Source organism: Hemicordylus capensis, chromosome 1 (assembly GCF_027244095.1).
Source record: "Hemicordylus capensis ecotype Gifberg chromosome 1, rHemCap1.1.pri, whole genome shotgun sequence".
NCBI lineage: Eukaryota > Metazoa > Chordata > Lepidosauria > Squamata > Cordylidae > Hemicordylus > Hemicordylus capensis.
In genome coordinates, this window is record NC_069657.1 from 312,971,157 (window position 1) to 312,990,202 (window position 19,046).

The following is a 19,046-nucleotide window of genomic DNA, read 5'->3' on the forward strand; positions in this document are numbered from 1 at the left end:
AGGTCCAGGAGCCTGGAATTGTGATGTCTCATTGGGTGAAAAATATCCAGGAACCAACACTGCAAAGCTCTCATATGCAGCCTGGCTGTAGGGAAGATGGTGGTGGTCGATGCCATTAGTCCTAACATATGTTGAATCTGGTGTGCCGTATGGGTAGTAGACTTGCGCAGTTGGAGGGCGAGATCTTTGATTTGCTGCATACAGTCCCCCAGTAGGCTCACCATACCCTTGACCGAGTCTAACATAACAACCAATAACTTTATCCTGAGCATCAAAGTCAATTGTGACTTTTTGTAATTTACATTTAGACCCAAGCATCGCAAAAGTGTGACCATTTCTGCAAGGTCCTTTTGAAGAAGATCTGGTGACATAGCTGCCAGCATCCAATTGTCTAAATATGGAAAAATCTAGATTCCTCTATCTTGTAAGTGTCCCACAACAGTCATCATGCACTTTGTGAATACCCTCGGGCTGAGGATAGTCTGAAGGGCATGGGCTTGAATTGGAACATGTTTGCACTGACCTGAAAACGTAGATATCGTCCATGATGAGGACAGATGGAAATATGATAGTAGGCATCCTCCAGATCTAGGGATACGAACCACATCCCTTTTGGCAGGAGTGCCATAATTTCTGTAATAGTGAGCATCCTGATGCATTTGTTCTGCATGTGGGAATTGAGGAATCTCAGGTCCAAAATGGGTCGCAGACCTCCATCCCGCTTCGGTATGGTAAAGCACGGAGAGAATAGACTGTTCTCTACATGGGAAGCGACCGGTCCTATAGCCCCCCTTTGAGGGAGAACTTCGATTTTCCCTTGAAGGGTGGCGTTCCAGGGTATGATTCTTCTCCCAGAATCCTGCGGTTGTTCCATGAATTCTATGGCATATCCTAGATGAATGATGGTGAGGACCCAGTCATCTGATGGTGAGGACCCAGTCATTCATGGAGAGGAGAGCTGGTCTTGTGGTAGCAAGCATGACCTGTCCCCTTAGCTAAGCAGGGTCTTCCCTGGTTGCATATGAATGGGAGATCTGATGTGTGAGCACTGTAAGATATTCCCCTTAGGGGATGGGGCTGCTCTGGGAAGAGCAGAAAGTTCCAAGTTCCCTCCCTGGCATCTCCAAGATAGGGCTGAGAGGGACTCCTGCCTGCAACCTTGGAGAAGCCGCTGCCAGTCTGTGTAGACAATACTGAGCTACATGGACCTATGGTCTAACTCAGTATATGGCAGCTTCCTATGTTCCTGATGTGAAGCATCCCGACTGTTCCAGGTAAGGTCTCAAACGTGTCCTTGTCCAGCAAGAGTCATGCTCTTTTTCGAAAGGTAGGCTTGGACTTTTGTTGAGGGGGCTTGAAGCCTGAGAAAGCTCACTTCTTATGCTGCAGGTTGTACTGGGCTGATGAAAAGGCCGGCCGTACCCTTGAGACAAGGAGGAGCACGAAGTAAAATACTTCTGCAGGCGATAACACTTATTAAACCTTGAGATAAAGTAAAGTTGTGCCATCAAGTCAGTGTTGACTCCTGGCGACCACAGAGCCATGTGGTTTTCTTTGGTAGAATACAGGAGGGGTTTACCATTGCCTCCTCCTGTGCAGTATGAGATGATGCCATTCAGCATCTTCATATATTGCTGCTGCCCGATATAGGTGTTTCAGTAGAAGGTGAGTACAAACTCATGGACATAGCCATGTTCCTCATCTTATGAACCCGTTCCATCATCTCATCAGTCTTGGCTCCAAATAAGGCTAGGCCATCAAAAGGCAGGTCCTCAATATGAGTTCTTGCTTCTGGGTTCAAGTCTGAAGAGTGTAGCCACACATGTCTGTGCAGCAAAATCGTCCCTGCCAGTGCCCTAGCTGCACAATCAGTGAAATGCCAAGAAATGTGTAGAAATTGTTTACTGAAAGCAAAACCTTCACATTCTTCACATTGTAAAGAAAGGATTATGTTCTTCTCAGTCTGTGAGAGATTCTCCAAATGTTGGGTAAGCCTTACATACATGCCTGATTGTTTGCAATCTTAATTTGTAGGGTACAGCTTGAGTACGGGCGCTTCCCCATGGAATCCAACCTATGACTCTCTCTGTCCATAGGGGTAGACAGCAACTTGTCCTTGGATTTAGACTGCACTGCCTAAATCGAGTTTGGGGTGTGGTGCTTCCGTAGAAAGGTGCAGTCCTTTCTTTTCAACCATAGAGATTATCCAGCTTCCTAAAAGTAGGAGGCACTAGTGATGGTTTGTCCCACAAATTAAGAGTAATTTCAAGAAGGACTTGGTTCGTAGGAAGTGCCAACTGTGTAGGAAACACATGACCTTGAGATGAATAGCAGCAAGGCCCATGGTAGGTAGAGGAACTATTTCTTTGGTGCCTGGAATTATCTGGAATTATCATATATTCAATTCAATTTCTATACCGCCCTTCCAAAAATGGCTCAGGGAGGTTTACACAGAGAAATAATACATAAAAATAAGATGGATCCCTGTCCCCCAAAGGGCACACAATCTAAAAAGAAACACAAGATAGACATCAGCAACAGTCACTGGAGGTACTGTGCTGGAGGTGGATAGGGCCAGTTACTCCCCCACTCCCTGCTAAATAAAGAGTGGCAGCATCTCCACTGAAGATGAAGATCTTCTCCCTGAATGGTAGCGCCTGGAAGGGCATGACAGATGTGGATACCTTGATCTGGACCTGTGCAATCTAGCCCTGTGCTGCGCCCCATGCAGATCTTCCGAGCCATAACTCTTCACACTCTGACCAGAGCCATAACGATGAAAATCTCCCTCATCGCTGTCAAAATCTCTGCCACTACCTTCATCCGAGTCTGATAATTCATCTTCAAAGTCCTCATAAGGGTACTATTTAATGTGGTGGTGAGGCAAGGAAATATATTCCTGACCCCTGTCTTCTGGGGAGTAATCCCTAGCCCAGGAGTCATCCGATCTCCAGGGCTTTTCCTCAGAATCTCCTTCGGGCTGTAGCAGGTACCAGTTGACTGAGCTCTTTCTGTAGCCTGCCTGATCCCGATAAGGCTGGGGTTTGTATCCTTCCATGCCAAGAGAAGGGCTAGTCTGGCCCAGTTTGGTCTGGCACCCCCTCAACACGCCCCCCCCCCCGGTTCGGTTTGCGAGGGCTTTGTGAGTGGTTTTTTTTAAAAAAAATTACCTTATCCCCCTCGGGGGAGCTGCTGGAGGCAGCGGGGGGGGGTGTCCACAGAGGTTCCCCCTCCCCCCGCTGACTTTCTATATGCCCCCCTCCAGCCAGTTCGGCCATTTTCCAGCCTTCCCTGCTCGGTGCGGCGGCCATTTTGGAAGCCGCACGCCTGCGCGATTGGCCTCTGCATGGCCCGGGTCATGCAGAGGCCAATCGCGCAGCCTCCAAAATGGCCGCCACACCGAGGGGAGAAGCTCAAAAACTGGTCAAACCGGTGGGAGGAGGGCTATATAGAAAGCCGGCAGGGCAGTTGGAACCTCCATGGCCCCCACCCCACCACTGCCTCCAGCAATTTCCCCAAGGAGGATAAGGTTAAAAAAAATTATAATTTTTTAAAAACAGTTGGGGGGTGTTCAGTCCGGGGTCAGACCGAACAGGGGAAGGTTTGGTTCAACCCTGGACCATCGAACCGAACCGGCTTGACATTGAACGAACGTCGAACCAGTTTGCACATCCCTAGTGACCACACAGCCATGTAGTTTTCTTGGTAGAATACAGGAGTGGTTTACCATTGCCTTAGGAACATAGGAACATAGGAAGCTGCCATATACTGAGTCAGACCATTGGTCTATCTAGCTCAGTATTGTCTTCACAGACTGGCAGCAGCTTCTCCAAGGTTGCAGGCAGGAATCTCTCTCAGCCTTATCTTGGAGAAGCCAGGGAGGGAACTTGAAACCTTCTGCTCTTCCCAGAGCGGCTTCATCCCCTGAGGGGCCTTCTCCTGCGCAGTATGAGATTATGCCTTTCAGCACCTTCCTATATAGTTGCTGCCCGATGCTGGAGTTTCCCATATTCTGGGAAACACACCAGTGGGGATTTGAACCAACAGCCTCCTGCTGTTGGAAATCTCTAGGCAGGTTGCTTCCTGATAGTGCCCTTCGGTGGCTCACTAAGGTACAGACCCCAGTACTAACATTCCCTTTTTGCAATTTATAGTATGACATTAGATGAACCTCTAATAAATGAAACTAATCCTATGTCTTTTAGTAGTCGTCGTAGTATCTTTGTTGATATGCCCATACTGAAGCCATTTTTAAAATGCCACATCAGAGACATTCCAAAACCACATCCTAAAAGGTCTACAAACTTTATTTAAAATGGTTTGGCAAACTTGCAGACACTGGCAGACTGCTAAAGCTGCTTTCTGTAAATGTCATGAAAAAAATATCAGTTCTTTTGTTTTCAACTTTCCAGAAAAAAGGAATGTAGCTGATTAATGATCTATTCAGATTCCACCACCACCACCTTCACTCCATCGCCATTGTGCTTGGAATTCACACTATATGCTTTTTTAAAAGCCTGTTATCTGTTGGCATCATGATCAGGCCTACTACCTATCCTGATGTCAATATGATTCACAGAGCAACTATTGGGCTACATCACAAGGGTGGGAAGTCATACTATGACCCAATTGTATATATATTTTTTCTTTTATAAGTTGGAAGAACAAATTAAGTCATTTGTCTGTTTGCCTTAGGCTTGTTTGGCTTAGCTATCATTGGACCAAGGCACAACACTTAGTTGTTTTCTAGCAGTCAGACCCATTGCAAGAGATACCTGAACCATGTGGGAAAAGATTTAGGAAATGGGAGATAAGTTCCACCTGGGGCTACCCACGTGCTTCAGATATCTATGCCTTCAGACTACGAGGACAATTCCTGATCTTGCAGTGGGTCTGACAGCTAGAAAACAACCAAGTGTTGTGCCTTGGTCCAATGATAGCTAAGCCAAAGTTTAGGGGTTAGATAGACCCATCTAGCTCATTTCATTTCCATGTGTCTTTTACTTTTTGATGTATTGCCTATATTTACCTTCAGTGTTTCTAAGACCTAGTTTTAGGTCTGTTTTTAAGACTTAGAGCCTGTTCTCACAATCCGTCCAACCCAGCGTGGGGCAGCCCAATCTAGGTTAGGCTGTTTGTGAGAAGCGGAAGGAACTCACGGATCCCTCCACTCCCCGCCTGCCTAACCCTCTAAACGCTCCTGCTAACTTGGCAAAGAGGCACCTTTTAACATAGTGTCTCTTGTATTTATCAGGGGGGAGTAACTGGCCCTATCCACCCCCAGCACAGTACTTCCAGTGACTGTTGCTGGTGTCTATCTTGCGTTTCTTTTTAGATTGTGAGCCCTTTGGGGACAGGGATCCATCTTATTTTTATGTATTATTTCTCTGTGTAAACCACCCTGAGCCATTTTTGGAAGGGTGGTATAGAAATCGAATAAACAAACAAACAAACAAACAGGCAGACCCAGTTGTTAGCTGATGTTAAGGGGGCACTTGCACCCTTAAGCTGGCTGCTGGGCATTGTATGTCTCCTCGGGCTGAATTCAGCCTGAGGAGTCATAGAAATGGGCACATAGAGCACCTGTCTGACGGGGGAATCCCCCAAGGCAACATGTGTGCCATGCATTGCATTGTGGGATGCCTGGAGGCTGGAACAAGTTCTGGCCCTGGATCCCTCTGCCCTGCTCCATGCTTCACGGAGCTTGACAGAGCAGGGCTCCATGGAGCTTCACAGAGCGGAGCGTACTCCCACCACCTCCCTCTTGATCAACTGAGGGGAAGGTAAGGCTTACCCTGCCTTCCCTACCCCCACCTACCTGCACACCATGACGATTGTGAAAATTGCCTCCCAAAATACTACTAGTTTGTACACTACCAAGTATGTCTACAAAGAACTGAGGGATGGCTCAAAAGGAGTTGAATGGCCTCAGGGAGTCCTTTAGCTTATTGTTCACTCAGATTTTGCCCATGTCCCTGTCAACTAACAGACATACTGGATGTAATGAAAATTACAGGATGTGAATTTAAGCTCAGTTTCCTCTTATTATTCCCTCAGTAAATTGACATGTGGTACAAGGGTACACATCTGAGAGGCACAGAAACTAAACACCACTAGAATGATTTCTGTCCCCAAAGGTTTCTTGATATCACTTTTCAAGGCTTAGAGCTGTTCCTAAAACAACTGTTTTTTAAACGAATTCAGCAGACTTCTTCATTCCAAGATTGCTAGTGGAAATTCAGATGTGTATTTTCAGCCATTTGTGATAAGGATTTCTTCTGAGAATTGGCTCGTTTCTCCAGGATTATAGATGGATAAGGCATCTTGGTTATCCCCATTTCAGAAAATGACCCAAAGGCTGATCTGGCACATATCACTATTTAACAAAATATACAACTATTTTACTCTTAACAGACATTACAAGAAGGGACAATGCATTCTGTCCCAGTTCACCATCTCTGCATTCATGACAATATCTCATGCTCCAGTCAGCGCAGGATGTCTGGCTCAGGTACAAGGTTAGGTTTTTTGACTGTGAGCCTTCCATAGCTTGTCTCTAATAAATTTGCTTGTCAAAGAGCTAAAGCTGCAGCCAAGTAGCAGCTACTATTTCAGAATGAGACTTTAGGCTAGCTATAACAAAGGCTCTCTATCCGTTGCTGTTGTCTAAAGTTGAATAATTGAAAATATATTGTGTGCTTTGAACTGAAACACACAGATCGTTTGGCCAATGAATCTTGACAATAGGCACCAGAGCCAAGAATGGTCAAAATATGATTCCATTACTGAACTGATAAGTGCTGGGGGGCGGGGGGGGCGGGGGCGGAAGCAAAGCAGTTTTAAAGAACAGGATGGCTGGAGGCATTTTCAACAGTCAACAATATCTGAAAGTAAATCCATTCGAGTTAAAGTAAAGCTAGCTTGATGCCAAAGAAGAAAATAATCTCCATACATTTTTAAAGAAATAATTAGAATAGTATCTCATAGGTCATCAGAATATTTCTGTTTGCTAGCTTTCCTCAGCATTTCATTTTCCTTAATTTAATGACTCTCACTGTATGAGTTGGGGTTTCCTAGTCAGTTTGCAACCACCAACATCAGGACAACCACTCTAAAACACATAAATGACAAAATAAGCCTAGGGGGAAGCAGGTACAGAAAGCTGTACTATGCCTACTACCTTTGAGTTAATCAGTTAAAGGCATTTGTAAGGAGGGAGGTCTGGAGGAGAAGGTCAAGTTAAGGAACAGTAAGAAAGATTAAGTGCCAATATGAAGTTATTTATTGTTTGAGCAATGAAGCTTCTCAGTAGCATAACCAGGTTAATGCAATTGGGTCACCACCTCAAATGCAACCTAGGCAGTGGCACAAAAGGGCATTAAAAGCCATCTGATCTATTAGAAATGCTTTCAAGGTGTCAGATTTCAGTTTAAACACACTACTATCACATCCAGTTTGACTCTAAAAAGAAGTAATAAGGAAATGCATGTCAACATAGCGATGATGAGGTGTACACCTTGATGGTGGAAATTTCTCAGTACCTATTCCTCTTTTGTATCTTTGTACAGAAGTACTTTTAAAATCCCACAAGTCCATATCTTTGGACTGATCTCTATTCAGACTTCTGGAGTTCTACGCTTTATCTCTGCCATCATGATTGATGCCACAACAACAATGTAAACACTGAATGCAAAAACTAATAATAATCCTTTCAAAAAAGTATTTCTGTACATATATCTCTTACCCTAACATGCCAGGGTTCCAAAAAAAGTTGATTGTTTGATGTTACAAGGAAAGCAAGGAACAGAAATAATAGACATGGTCAAGTGGGCTGTAGGGAGCAAGTGCTCGGATCACACAGATCACAAGGTTAACCAGAATGAGTAAAGATAGAGCCACTAAGTTCTGAATGACCCAAGAACTGGTAGAAGTGGAGGAATACACACATGGACAAATTTGTTGGTACCCTTACAGCTCATTGAAAAAGTGTTTTATGCCTCCTGAAAAGCAATTAAATGAAAAGCAATTGTCCCGTGTATACCTGCATGCTTTTGATATGCCATCGAGTAAAGCAAAGCAAGTGTGAAAAGAGATAAAGTATTGCTTATTCTACAAAAATATTCGAAAGTGGCCTGCACACATTTCTTGGTACCCCTAGAAAGGATCATAAATAATTGGATTAGAGTGATTCAAAGAAAAGAACACCATACCTACTGTGAAACATGGAGGAGGCTCAGTTATGTTTTGGGGCTGCTTTGCTGCGTCTGGCACAGGGTGCCTTGAGTCTGTGCAGGGAACAATGAAATCTCAAGACTATGGAGACATTCTGGAGCGAAATGTACTGCCCAGTGTCAGAAAGCTCTGTCTCAGTCACAGGTCATGGATCCTCCAACAGGATAATAACCCAAAACACACAGCTAAAAGCACCCAAGAATGGCTAAGGACAAAACATTGGACTATTCTGAAGTGGCCTTCTATGAGCCCTGATTTGAATCCTATCGAACATTTATGGAAAGAGCTGAAACATGCAGTCTGGAGAAGGCACCTTTCAAATCTGACACAGTTGGAGCAGTTTGCTCAGGAAGAGTGGGCCAAACTACCTGTTGACAGGTGCAGAAGTCTCATTGAGAGCTAAAGGAATCACTTGTTTGCAGTTATTGCCTCTAAAGGTTGTGCAACAAAATATTAGGTTAAGGGTCCCATCATTTTTGCCCATGCCATTTTCATTTGTGTTATTATTTGAAATATTATGTTGCATCAAAACTCTAAAGCAAAGTCTGATTTTTGTTAAATGCAGACTAAACAATGATGGGTGCCAATTACATTTGTCAGTTTCAAGTTATTTCAGAGACAATTGTGGGTTCTTCGGTTTTCGTGGAGGGTACCAACACAAAAATAACAAAGAGTTAATTTTTTAAAACATCTTTTAAAATGTTATATACTTTATTAATGGTCCCCTGGTGTTCATTCTTACGTTGCCCACTACCACTGTATCAGGTAGCTTTGCTGGTCTTTTCCTTCCCACTAAAACAGTCAGCACCATAGAGGTGTACATTTGAAACCCCACTCTTCTCCAGGTTCGGTTGAAACCAAACCTCTTCGCCCCCCTCTTGAAGGACACTGTCATTTAAAACTGATGCTTAAACAGAACCCAGAATATTAGTTCCTCTTTTCACACATTTTATTTGCTAAAGCATAGGTTGGAAATTCCTTACTCAGAAAAAGAAGAAAAGACATTAAAAGCCAAGCTTTACAAACCACCAGTAAAACATTTATGAAATGTACTCATTTAGTCTCTCTAAAGTGTTGACAACATTCTGGTTTTAGGCTTTAAATTTAGCTTTAAATTATAAACATTTAATGAATAGCAGTCCCATTGAGTTCAGTAGTCCTAATCCTAAATTGTTTTTATAACCAATGGGATGATGTGTTTTTCAGGATGGACAGCTTACAGTCCAGCTGAAATTCCTGCCAGATAGAAGTACTTTGATAAGTACTTGGACTTTAATTTAGCAGTGGTGACTTCCAACGTTTACTGTATGTTGCCTATATAGTTTTGCCAAAGTAATTTAAGCAACATGAGTACTCTCGCTGTTTCTGTGGAAAACTTGAGAACACAAGTTCCCTTTGAAAGTTCTCATGAAAGCTGCCAATATGTTTCAGTGTTGTAGTGATATGACGCTAACTCTCTTTCCAACACCCATTCCAAAGCTTTGGCTTAGCACAGGCACAACTTCCAAAGCTCGACATCCACCTATCCATCCACCTTCCCAATTTTATATCACCATTCACTAGCTCAATACCTAAATCTGGGGTTGATGCGTTGGGGTTCTAGTAAATTGGAACAGTAAACACAAAGAATGGTCCAATTCAAAATGTGTACATTTCTGCACACAGCTGTACAGAAACATCCATGTTTCATTTGCAATCCTGCTACATTTCTAATTAAACTACGAAGTATGCTCTTGTAGGGAATGAAGCATGCATGTGGGGAAGCATCCCATTTTTTACAAAGACTGTGGCCTACATAATGCAGTTTAGGTACAAAGCACTATGCCCACTGGAGACATCTAGCCACAGGGGCAAGGGAGAGTTTTCTAATCATATGATATAGACACAGCCTGTGCAGAGGCCCCAAATGGCCCTGTACTTCAACCACTGTATTGGCGTTTGTATCAGAGTAAAGTTTGCACCTTTCCCTCTATTACATAAATCTTCATGGGGACAGGGATGTCATGAGTGCCTGATCTACCCCATCAAGGTCATAGTCTGTACAGAAGCCACTTAGTACCACAGGACAAAGATGTCACCAGCTCACACTGAGATTCTATTATAGGTACACAGATTGGGCCCGCCGACCAGCCTTGCCTGGGTGACCAAATTATTTGCAGGAATTTACTTCTCAGAATCAAGTGATTGATGAACCCCATCAGTGTGTGCATATACATGTGCATAAACATTTGCAAACTTCCTCTAATTACATCCCATGTACAGATAAAAAAAAGCAAAAAAGTATCTTTGTATAGGCTTAAGAATTCTGAAATTATTTTTTGTTTTTTCGCTTTTTCCAAAATTTGAGGGGGTTCTGTTGGGCATTCTTCTTACTAAAAATGGAAACTGGTGCTATAGACATTTACATTTTCATTGACCTTGCTCAATTAAAAACAAGTAGTCAAGTACAGCTACAACTATTTAGTGTTTCTATCAGCACATCCTTAAAGCCTTAGGATAAGAGATCGTGAGTTACCCAATTCCACCCATGGAGCTTTATGGCTCACTGGGTATTTGAACCCTAATGTCCCACATTTAACATTCCAGTCACTGTGCCATGCCAATCCTTGTACTCAAAACACACTGCCTGACATTAGACTAATGAAGCACTGTCACAGCTAGTGCTGCGCTGGTGCTACGGGGAGGAGTGATTTTCATTGGTCTTCCCTCCCCTCTGAAGCCCATTGTGACTCCTGAAAATGAGGGCCACGCAGCCCTCAGGGACGTATTTTCAGGAGTCATCGTTTGCTTCAGAGGGAAGGAGAAAACATCAACAAACATTCCTCCCTCTGGCACCAGCGCAGCACCGCTGAACCCGCACTTTATTACTCTCAATGTCGGCCAGAGGTTCACCAGTGCAGATCAGTAACATCTTTATGTAATATTGCAGAAAAAATAGAAGCACACATGTGCTCCACATAAGCAGAAGAAAAAGTATCCCAGAAAAAAAAATAGCTTTGCTCTCAGGCAGATATTTGAAATGCAGATCAAGAAACATGTGGGAAAACTGAGCTGCCAAAAGTTAAGATTCTGGTTGAGACACATTCGGTAAAACTGAGCAGGAAATGTGGTTTTGAAATAAAATACTGTACCACAATAAAGGTCTGTATCTAGCTTAGCCTTTTAAAAGATTTCCCCCCCTGATCAGCGTACAGAAACAATAGCTAGCCTGGAAAAAGCAGGGCATATTAAATTCAGGTTTACTTTAATGAGCAGTTTCACAACAAATTTGAACTATACCCACATATACAGGTATACATTATTACATAATGTCAGCTGTTACTGACATTACAAGTCAGTACCATACACATCAGTGCAATTGTTTTTGCAGTGGGTCTCTGAATCCAGACCCAAGTTGTTAAATTTATTCCGCACAACTCTTATGAAGCTAGAGCTGCCAATTAACCAGGTATTTTATTTTACTGTTTCATCTGTATGTAAACTGTATGGAGGAGTCTGCTCCCAGCAGCTACAATGCATGCTCAGGTCCATGCAGTCATGAGTTTGGATTGGGTTGTATGCTTGCCCCCTTCCTCTCCAGATGGGAAGATGTTGAGTCTGCTAACTGAGCAAAGAGGCACCTTTCAAAGTGATGATTCTCTTATACAGTATTTAGCAGGGAGAGAGCAACTGTTACTATCCACCCCCCAGAATGCAGGGCTGGGCCCATCCACTAGAAAGACATAGGCAGTTGCCTAAGCTGCCAATTCTTGGGGAGTGCCAGTGCCTCTACTCACCCAGCCAAGTAAATTAATCAAGTTTTGGTGGGCATGGGTGCTGTGCCACCCCATGGCACAATAAACCAGCCAGCAAGTCATGTTTTGGGGGTCCCCCCCCCAATAGGCAGCTTGAGTGTCTTATCAAGCTTATTGAGCTTCTGCTTCTTCCCTTTGGCCTCCACAATACTGCCATTGCTCCTAGACCACTGAGCTGGTTCAAGAACAAAACACACTGTTCAGCTACTGCCAAATACACCTCCATGTAGTGGTGGCTCCAAGTGGGAACTGTCACATAAATTTTACAGCTCCCACCTGAAGCCACCACTACATGGAGGTGTGTTTTGGAAGTTTTGGCACTACATGGAGGTGGCAGTTTTGGCACCCTTCAGTGACTTGCCACAATGAGATCTCCAACTTTGAGGGAAGCCTTCATGACATTACTTTGGGGGGGGCGCTTTCTAAAATTCTGATATTTTAAAATATGGATTTTACATCCTATAATCTATGAACACATAATATATTCTGTTCCTTTAAAGCAGAATTTGCTTTAATGTCAGGTTAAAATCACAAGTACTCTTCCTATCTGACTTTTGCATCTGGAGATCTGCAGTTGCGGTTATTTTCCCTTTTGTATTTGATTACTTTTCATTTACTTTAGTAACAGTGCACTCCAAGTTACATTAGACTTACAGTAGTTGAGAAGTTGAAAGCTATGAATTCATAGAACGGACTTTGATGCTTAAAAAAAAATTTTTTTTAAGGCCAACAAGTACTCAGTCAAAGACTGTTTTCAGTGCTACATTTTTGCTAATAAAAGACTAGCTGTTATGGTAGAGTTAACATGGAATTGATATATGCTCAAGTTGTTTAATGTAGATTTACCACTAAACTTCTAAGTCCCTGATACCCCTGAGCTAAAATGAAAGACAGAAATAACCATTTACTGCATTACAGTTGTGAATGTTTTACACTTTCAAAAAGACTGCAATTTCACATTAAGTAAGAGATTAATAAACATTAAAAATAATTTGTAAAATCTGTCAGTTTACTGAAAATAATCTTCTGCCAAACTATCAGCGTAAACAGGTCAGTCAAAGGTCTTCTGTGTTACAGCAAGTAGTGTTAGCTAATGTAGACAGTGCAAATGAAAGAGATTCCTATGAATGTTCGTTACTATTCTGGCATGTGATCAATATAAAGAAATAGTCAGAAAGAGATGGATTAGTCAAAACAGGCAAGAGGATAAGGTGAGAATGGGGTGGGAGAAATGGCTACACCACTCAGACAGCAGGTGAGCAATTACAGTTTTTAATGCTCCTTGACATTAAAAACAAAGGCACTTCCTGAAAATAGAACACTTGTCCAGCAATCATAAAGGTTGTAGCACTTTGCTTGCAGGACATTTTTGACATAGGGCAACATTCAAAAATGTTATCATCCAGTTGCAATCTGAAGTGGTACACTTTTCAGTACTCCACCATCTCATTCTGCAGCATGAGTAGACCAGCCTATATAGTGAAGAAATGGTGCTACTGAGCTCTGATGTGGCACAGCAGCTAAAAGCATAACCTGGGAATATCAAGTTAAAATCTTACCTCACTCATCACTTCATTAGATGCTTTACCCAAGCCATTATCTTCTCACCCTCAACCCCCTCCATCTTCAGTATGAGGAAAATATTGGCTTAACTTACATAACCATTGTACTAATTACTGAGAAAATATATGTGAAGCACTTTGAATACTATCTATCTATCTATCCATCTATCTAGTACTGGTAAGTCTAATAGTAGCAGCAGTAGTTTAAAAATGTAGAAGTCTCCTGGATCATAGTGATGCAATAACTATTTGTACTCTTTGGCTAATACATTAATCTTCTGCCACAAAACTAGATACAAAAAAGTAACAAGCCTCTTTAGCCCAGTTCTAATAGGCTAAACCAGCCCAGGCATTTCCAACTAGTGTGCTGCAGGATACTAGCTGGTGTGCCATGTGGCTGATAGGCATGTGCATGAATTGGTTTTTTAATTTTATTTGTGCCCAAATCAAATCACCCCTCTGTTTTGTGTCTGAATTTGTCCACTCCAGATTCGATTTGGATTTGGTTTTATTCGGATTGATTTGAACCACTTATAAAGTCCTAGGGGCACCAAATTTGGGTGGTGGGTATGTACATGGGTAACACCTTCCACCCAAATTTCAAGGCAGTGGGGCACTTGGTTGATTTTTAATGATTTTGTTTTTACTTATTTTATTTCTGCAATAGGAAATAATGGGGATTTGAAGTCACCCTATCCTAACCCTAACATGGATCTCCAGCTTTAATTTTTTTTTTTAAAGCCAAATTCTAGCCCTTGTAGAAGTGGAGTTATGCAGCAAAATGTGCGGTCACTATTTTTCAAGTGTTTGGATTCTTTGGTGTCTAATAACCTTTCTTCATAATGAATCCCTATGAGGACTCATTGCACACCTTCATTTCTTCTGTTCATTTTGACTCTCATTGGACAGTGCCAACTGTCAACTGCCATGTGAACTACACACCCACACATACCTTTTTTGAGTTTTTAGATTCTTTGGTGTCTTCATTACACATCTTCATTTCTTCTATCCATTTTGACCCCACTGCTTTGCGGGTAGGTGTAGGGAGTTAGTGGCATCCCATGTACCAACTAACCCCCAAATCACAAGCCACTGGGTATTCAGTTTATATTTTAGGAATTTTTGAGGTGTTTAGAGTCTTTGGTGTGTAATGAATCTTCACAGGGATTCATTATGAGGAAAGGTTATTAGACTCCAAAGAGTCTAAACACTTGAAACAATTCCTAGATCATAAATTGAGTAGTACCCCACTGCCTTTCAGGTGGGGAGGGGTGTAGTTGGCACATGGCAGTTGAGAGTTGGCACTGTCCAAAGACAGTCAAAATGAATAGAAGACATGAAGGTGTGTAATGAATCCTCATAGGAATTCATTGAGGAAAAGTTATGATTATACACCAAAGAATCCAAACACTTGAAAAATAGTGATCACACATTTTGCTCCACAACTCCACTTCTATAAGGGCAAGAGCGTAGCTTTCCGCCCCCCTCTCAAATGAAAGCTGGGAATCTAGGAGAAATGATAGGAGGAATCCGAATCTTGAAGCAATTCAAATTCAATTTGGTCCTGAATCTAGCCAATGGACCACAGGGGCGATTTGTTCTGTCTTCAAATTGCCTGAATCAGCTAGATTTGGGTCCAAATACATTTGTACCCGAATCAATTCACACATCCCTAGTAGCCAGCCAGTTGCATGCACAGTACAGCGAAGTCTACTCCAAGCATAGGGACTTTAAGCAACCTGCACATGGAGAAATCTTTGCTCCTCTAAGCACGTGACTCCAGTGTATAAAGGAGAGAGACAGTTCCAAGCACAGGGGTTTAAATCCCCGTACTTGCAGCCGATTCGCTTCTTATGCACCATGGAGGGTACATAAGAGAATGAATAAGTGCCAAATGCAGCAAGTTGAAACCCCCCATCTTTGAACTGAGGCATCCCCTTCCCATAAAGGACCAAGTCAGCTGCAAATAAATAAACTATAGGAACATAGGAAGCTGCCATATACTGAGTCAGACCATTAGTCTATCTCACTCAGTATTGCCTTCACAGACTGGCAGTAGCTTCTCCAAGGTTGCAGGCAGGAATCTCTTTCAGTCCTACCTTGGAAAAAACAGGGAGGTGATTTGAAACCTTCTGCTTTCCCAGAGCAGCTCCATACCCTAAGGGGAATATCTTACAGTGCTCACACTTCTAGTCTCCTTTTCATATGCAACCAGGGTGGATCCTGCTTAGCTAAGGGGACATGTCATGCTTGTTACCACAAGACCAACTCTCCTCTAAATAAATAATGTGTATGTATGTATGTGTGTATGTATTCATTCATTCTATTTTTATACCGCCCTTCCTAAAGTGGCTCAGGGCGGTTGGTGCCACCATGACGCAGTTTTGGGTCTAGCTGTGCCTCAGGCACCAGAAGATCGAAAAACACTGGCCTTGAGTTTGCATGTTTCACCTCTCCTTCTCTGTCCACGAGGAGGAGAAGTACAAGCAACAGCTCACTGCTTCATACAAACTTGAGGGATCTGTTAACAAACTGGAGCATTAGAACAAACTACATGTTTGTTCCAGGTCTGTTATAACTTTCTAGCAATTTGTTAATTAACAAATTTAATTGTTAATTAATAAATTAACAAAGTTCCTCATTCTTACACACAATGGGGAACTGCAGTTTGTTCTTAAAGTGAAAGTAGGAGCTCCTCCTCTTTTCTTCTCTCACATGCACAGAGGAACTTGTAACCCTCAGGACAGTTTATTCAGGGATTCTCAATGTGTGGGTCCCCAGATGTGATTGGACTTCAACTCCCATAATTCCCAACCAAAGGCCACTGGGGCTGGGGATTATGGGAGTTGAAGTCCAATAACATCTGGGGACCCACACGTTGAGAAACCCTGGTTTAGATAATTGTCTGAACTGAGCCTTTGTCATTTATGGAGCCCCTGGTGGCGTAGTGGTAAAACTGCCACCCTGTAACCAGAAGGTTACAAGTTTGATCCTAACCAGGGGCTCAAGGTTGACTCAGCCTTCCATCCTTCCGAGGTCGGTAAAATGAGTACCCAGAATGTTGGGGGCAATATGCTAAATCATTGTAAACCGCTTAGAGAGCTCCGGCTATAGAGCGGTATATAAATGTAAGTGCTATTGCTATGTTTCATTTGTTTCATATAAAGTGGAACAAATGGGCTCACAGAATAGCACTGGTGCAAAGGATCTCGGATATATTATTTTCCAGCTAAGCCAACTCAGATAGAAGAGAAGGTACTAATAACCAAAGCGTTTTATTTTGAAACTGGGAACCTATCTGTAGCATACTGGAATGTGTGACTTAATTCAGAACTTAACAGATGAAATTAATTTTGACATACTTTTATATTTGCCACCTTTTTTTGCATGTTTGATACCAAAATCATTTTAAAGTTTTTAACGAAGGGAGGAGAATGGCTAAGTATGACGTTTTTAAACAACAACTAAAGGCATACAGGGCAGCTTGAAAAAGCTAGAAGCGGCGTGTGTCTGGTTCTTCGTTTAGGAAGCCTTGCATTTGGATCCTGCTCCCCATCCTCAGAAAACCACAGCATCTGTGCATGGAAATGGGCCAGTGACACCTCATACTACAGCAGCCTTCTGCTGTTTATCATTTTAAGGGCCCCTCAATATAAAATACCTCAGGCAGCCGCATCCAATAACTCAGTTAAACACAAGTGTTCTCTTTAAACTGATTAACAGGCCTATCTGAAGACCAACATAACTACAAAATAAGTGCCTTGAAAGTGATGTGCCCATCCACACCTATACTAGTCCTTTCTTTCAAAATCTGTTGGGTCAGAGATGCATACAGATACAAGATTAAAACAATCATTTGAGAGAGGGCAGCTGGTCTCACAAAGGAAGAGAAACTAGGGCTGTTTCATTTGTCTCATTTCAAACAATGTAGTAAATGAAATATTGGATGAGCACCTGTAGATTATTAATAAATATCAGCTTTTATATTTGTTTGTTTGTTTGTTTGTTTGTTTGTTTGTTTGAATCACAGAAGAAAACGAAGTTAACAAATGGAAAACACAGCAGAGAAACATATAGACATCATATTTCCCTGCTGCACAAATGAGTAATAACACTCATTTCAGCTAATATGTGGACTGGTTTTTCCATGTGCTATTTTGCATGCTGGATCACAGCCTTCAAAATTTTTAAATTGTTTTAAAACTTGTTTTTTCCTGGAAAGATTTCTCTTTTAGATTTATTAACACTATATCCTAATTCAATGTAAGAATTCATTCTGGACATACATAGTAAGAAATCTGTGGAATTTAAATAACAATAAACTTAAATAATAAACACATTATATAAAGAAATCAGCCACCTAGAACACTTTCTCAGTTCCTTAGAAAGTTAAAATTAATAGACTACCAACACAGTATTAAAGCTCCAGCATCTTCCTTTTTTATTGTTAGAAAGGCAGTATTGCGGGGAGGGAATTCAGAGCAGAAAAAATTGTTTATTTAGAACATTTGTATACTACCCACTATCGAAGTCTCTAGGTGGTTTATATTAAAACAAACCAAGACATTTTAAAACAATGTAAAACATAAAAGTTCAAATTAAAATAGCTACCCATAAAAACCACTACATAACAGGGATATGCGGGAATAGGATGCTTACCCCTTTTTCGGCCACTCCTTCCACATAATTTCCCTTCCCAGATTCTCCCCACCCACAGAATTCAAATTGCAGGCAACCACATATATTGAACTGAGCATAAGGAAAGCAATTTGGGGGAATGATGTGGAGTGGAAAAGTCACAGACAGGGAAGGAATTAAGTACTCCCTTCCCACTGTTTTTTGCTCCAAATCACCCTCCTGACAAAACTGATTTTCTAAAACAACGGTGTTTCTCAACCTTTTCATTATCAAGTACCTCCTAACTTTTGAAAAAATTAAAGAAGTGCCCAGGGGTGTAGCAAGAGAAGAAAGGGCCTGTGTTCACCCCTCTCCTGGGCGGCCCCTCGGAGTGAGGGAGATAATGAAGAGAATAGGGAAGGGTGGACCTGGAAGGCCCTCAGGAGCTGGGGCCCCTGGGTTCTTTGAACCCATCCGCTCAGTTATAGCTACACCCCTGGGAAGTACCTTAGTTTTCTAATGGATTCTATATTTACAGGAATGCATACCATATGTTGGAAGAAGGGCTATGTATATACAGCTGTGAAAACATACTTGCCAACATGAATGAGTGAATGGGAAAATAGGGACATGCTGACAGGTATGTGTGTTTGTGACACAATTCTGTGTTTCATGTTTCAATACTAGTTTGACTCCCATATCAATTCTCAAAGGAGAGAGGACAACAGAAAATAAGCAACAATGTGATGCAGGAGGACTTCAGTATTCGCGGGGGTTCCGTTCCGCAGTTGTACCACGGATATGGAAACTGCGAATATTGAGGCATTGAGTCAATGGGGAA

The 19,046-nt window shown here is 42.2% G+C and overlaps 1 protein-coding gene and 1 long non-coding RNA gene across 9 annotated transcripts in view; one reads left to right on the top strand and one right to left on the bottom strand.

Moving 5' to 3' along the window:
- The window catches only part of ME1 (malic enzyme 1), a 309,975-nt gene that overhangs the window by 124,245 nt on the left and 166,684 nt on the right, over positions 1–19,046 (bottom strand). The window lies entirely within an intron of this gene.
- Positions 1–19,046, top strand: part of LOC128341061 (uncharacterized) — a 138,096-nt gene that overhangs the window by 118,630 nt on the left and 420 nt on the right. The window lies entirely within an intron of this gene.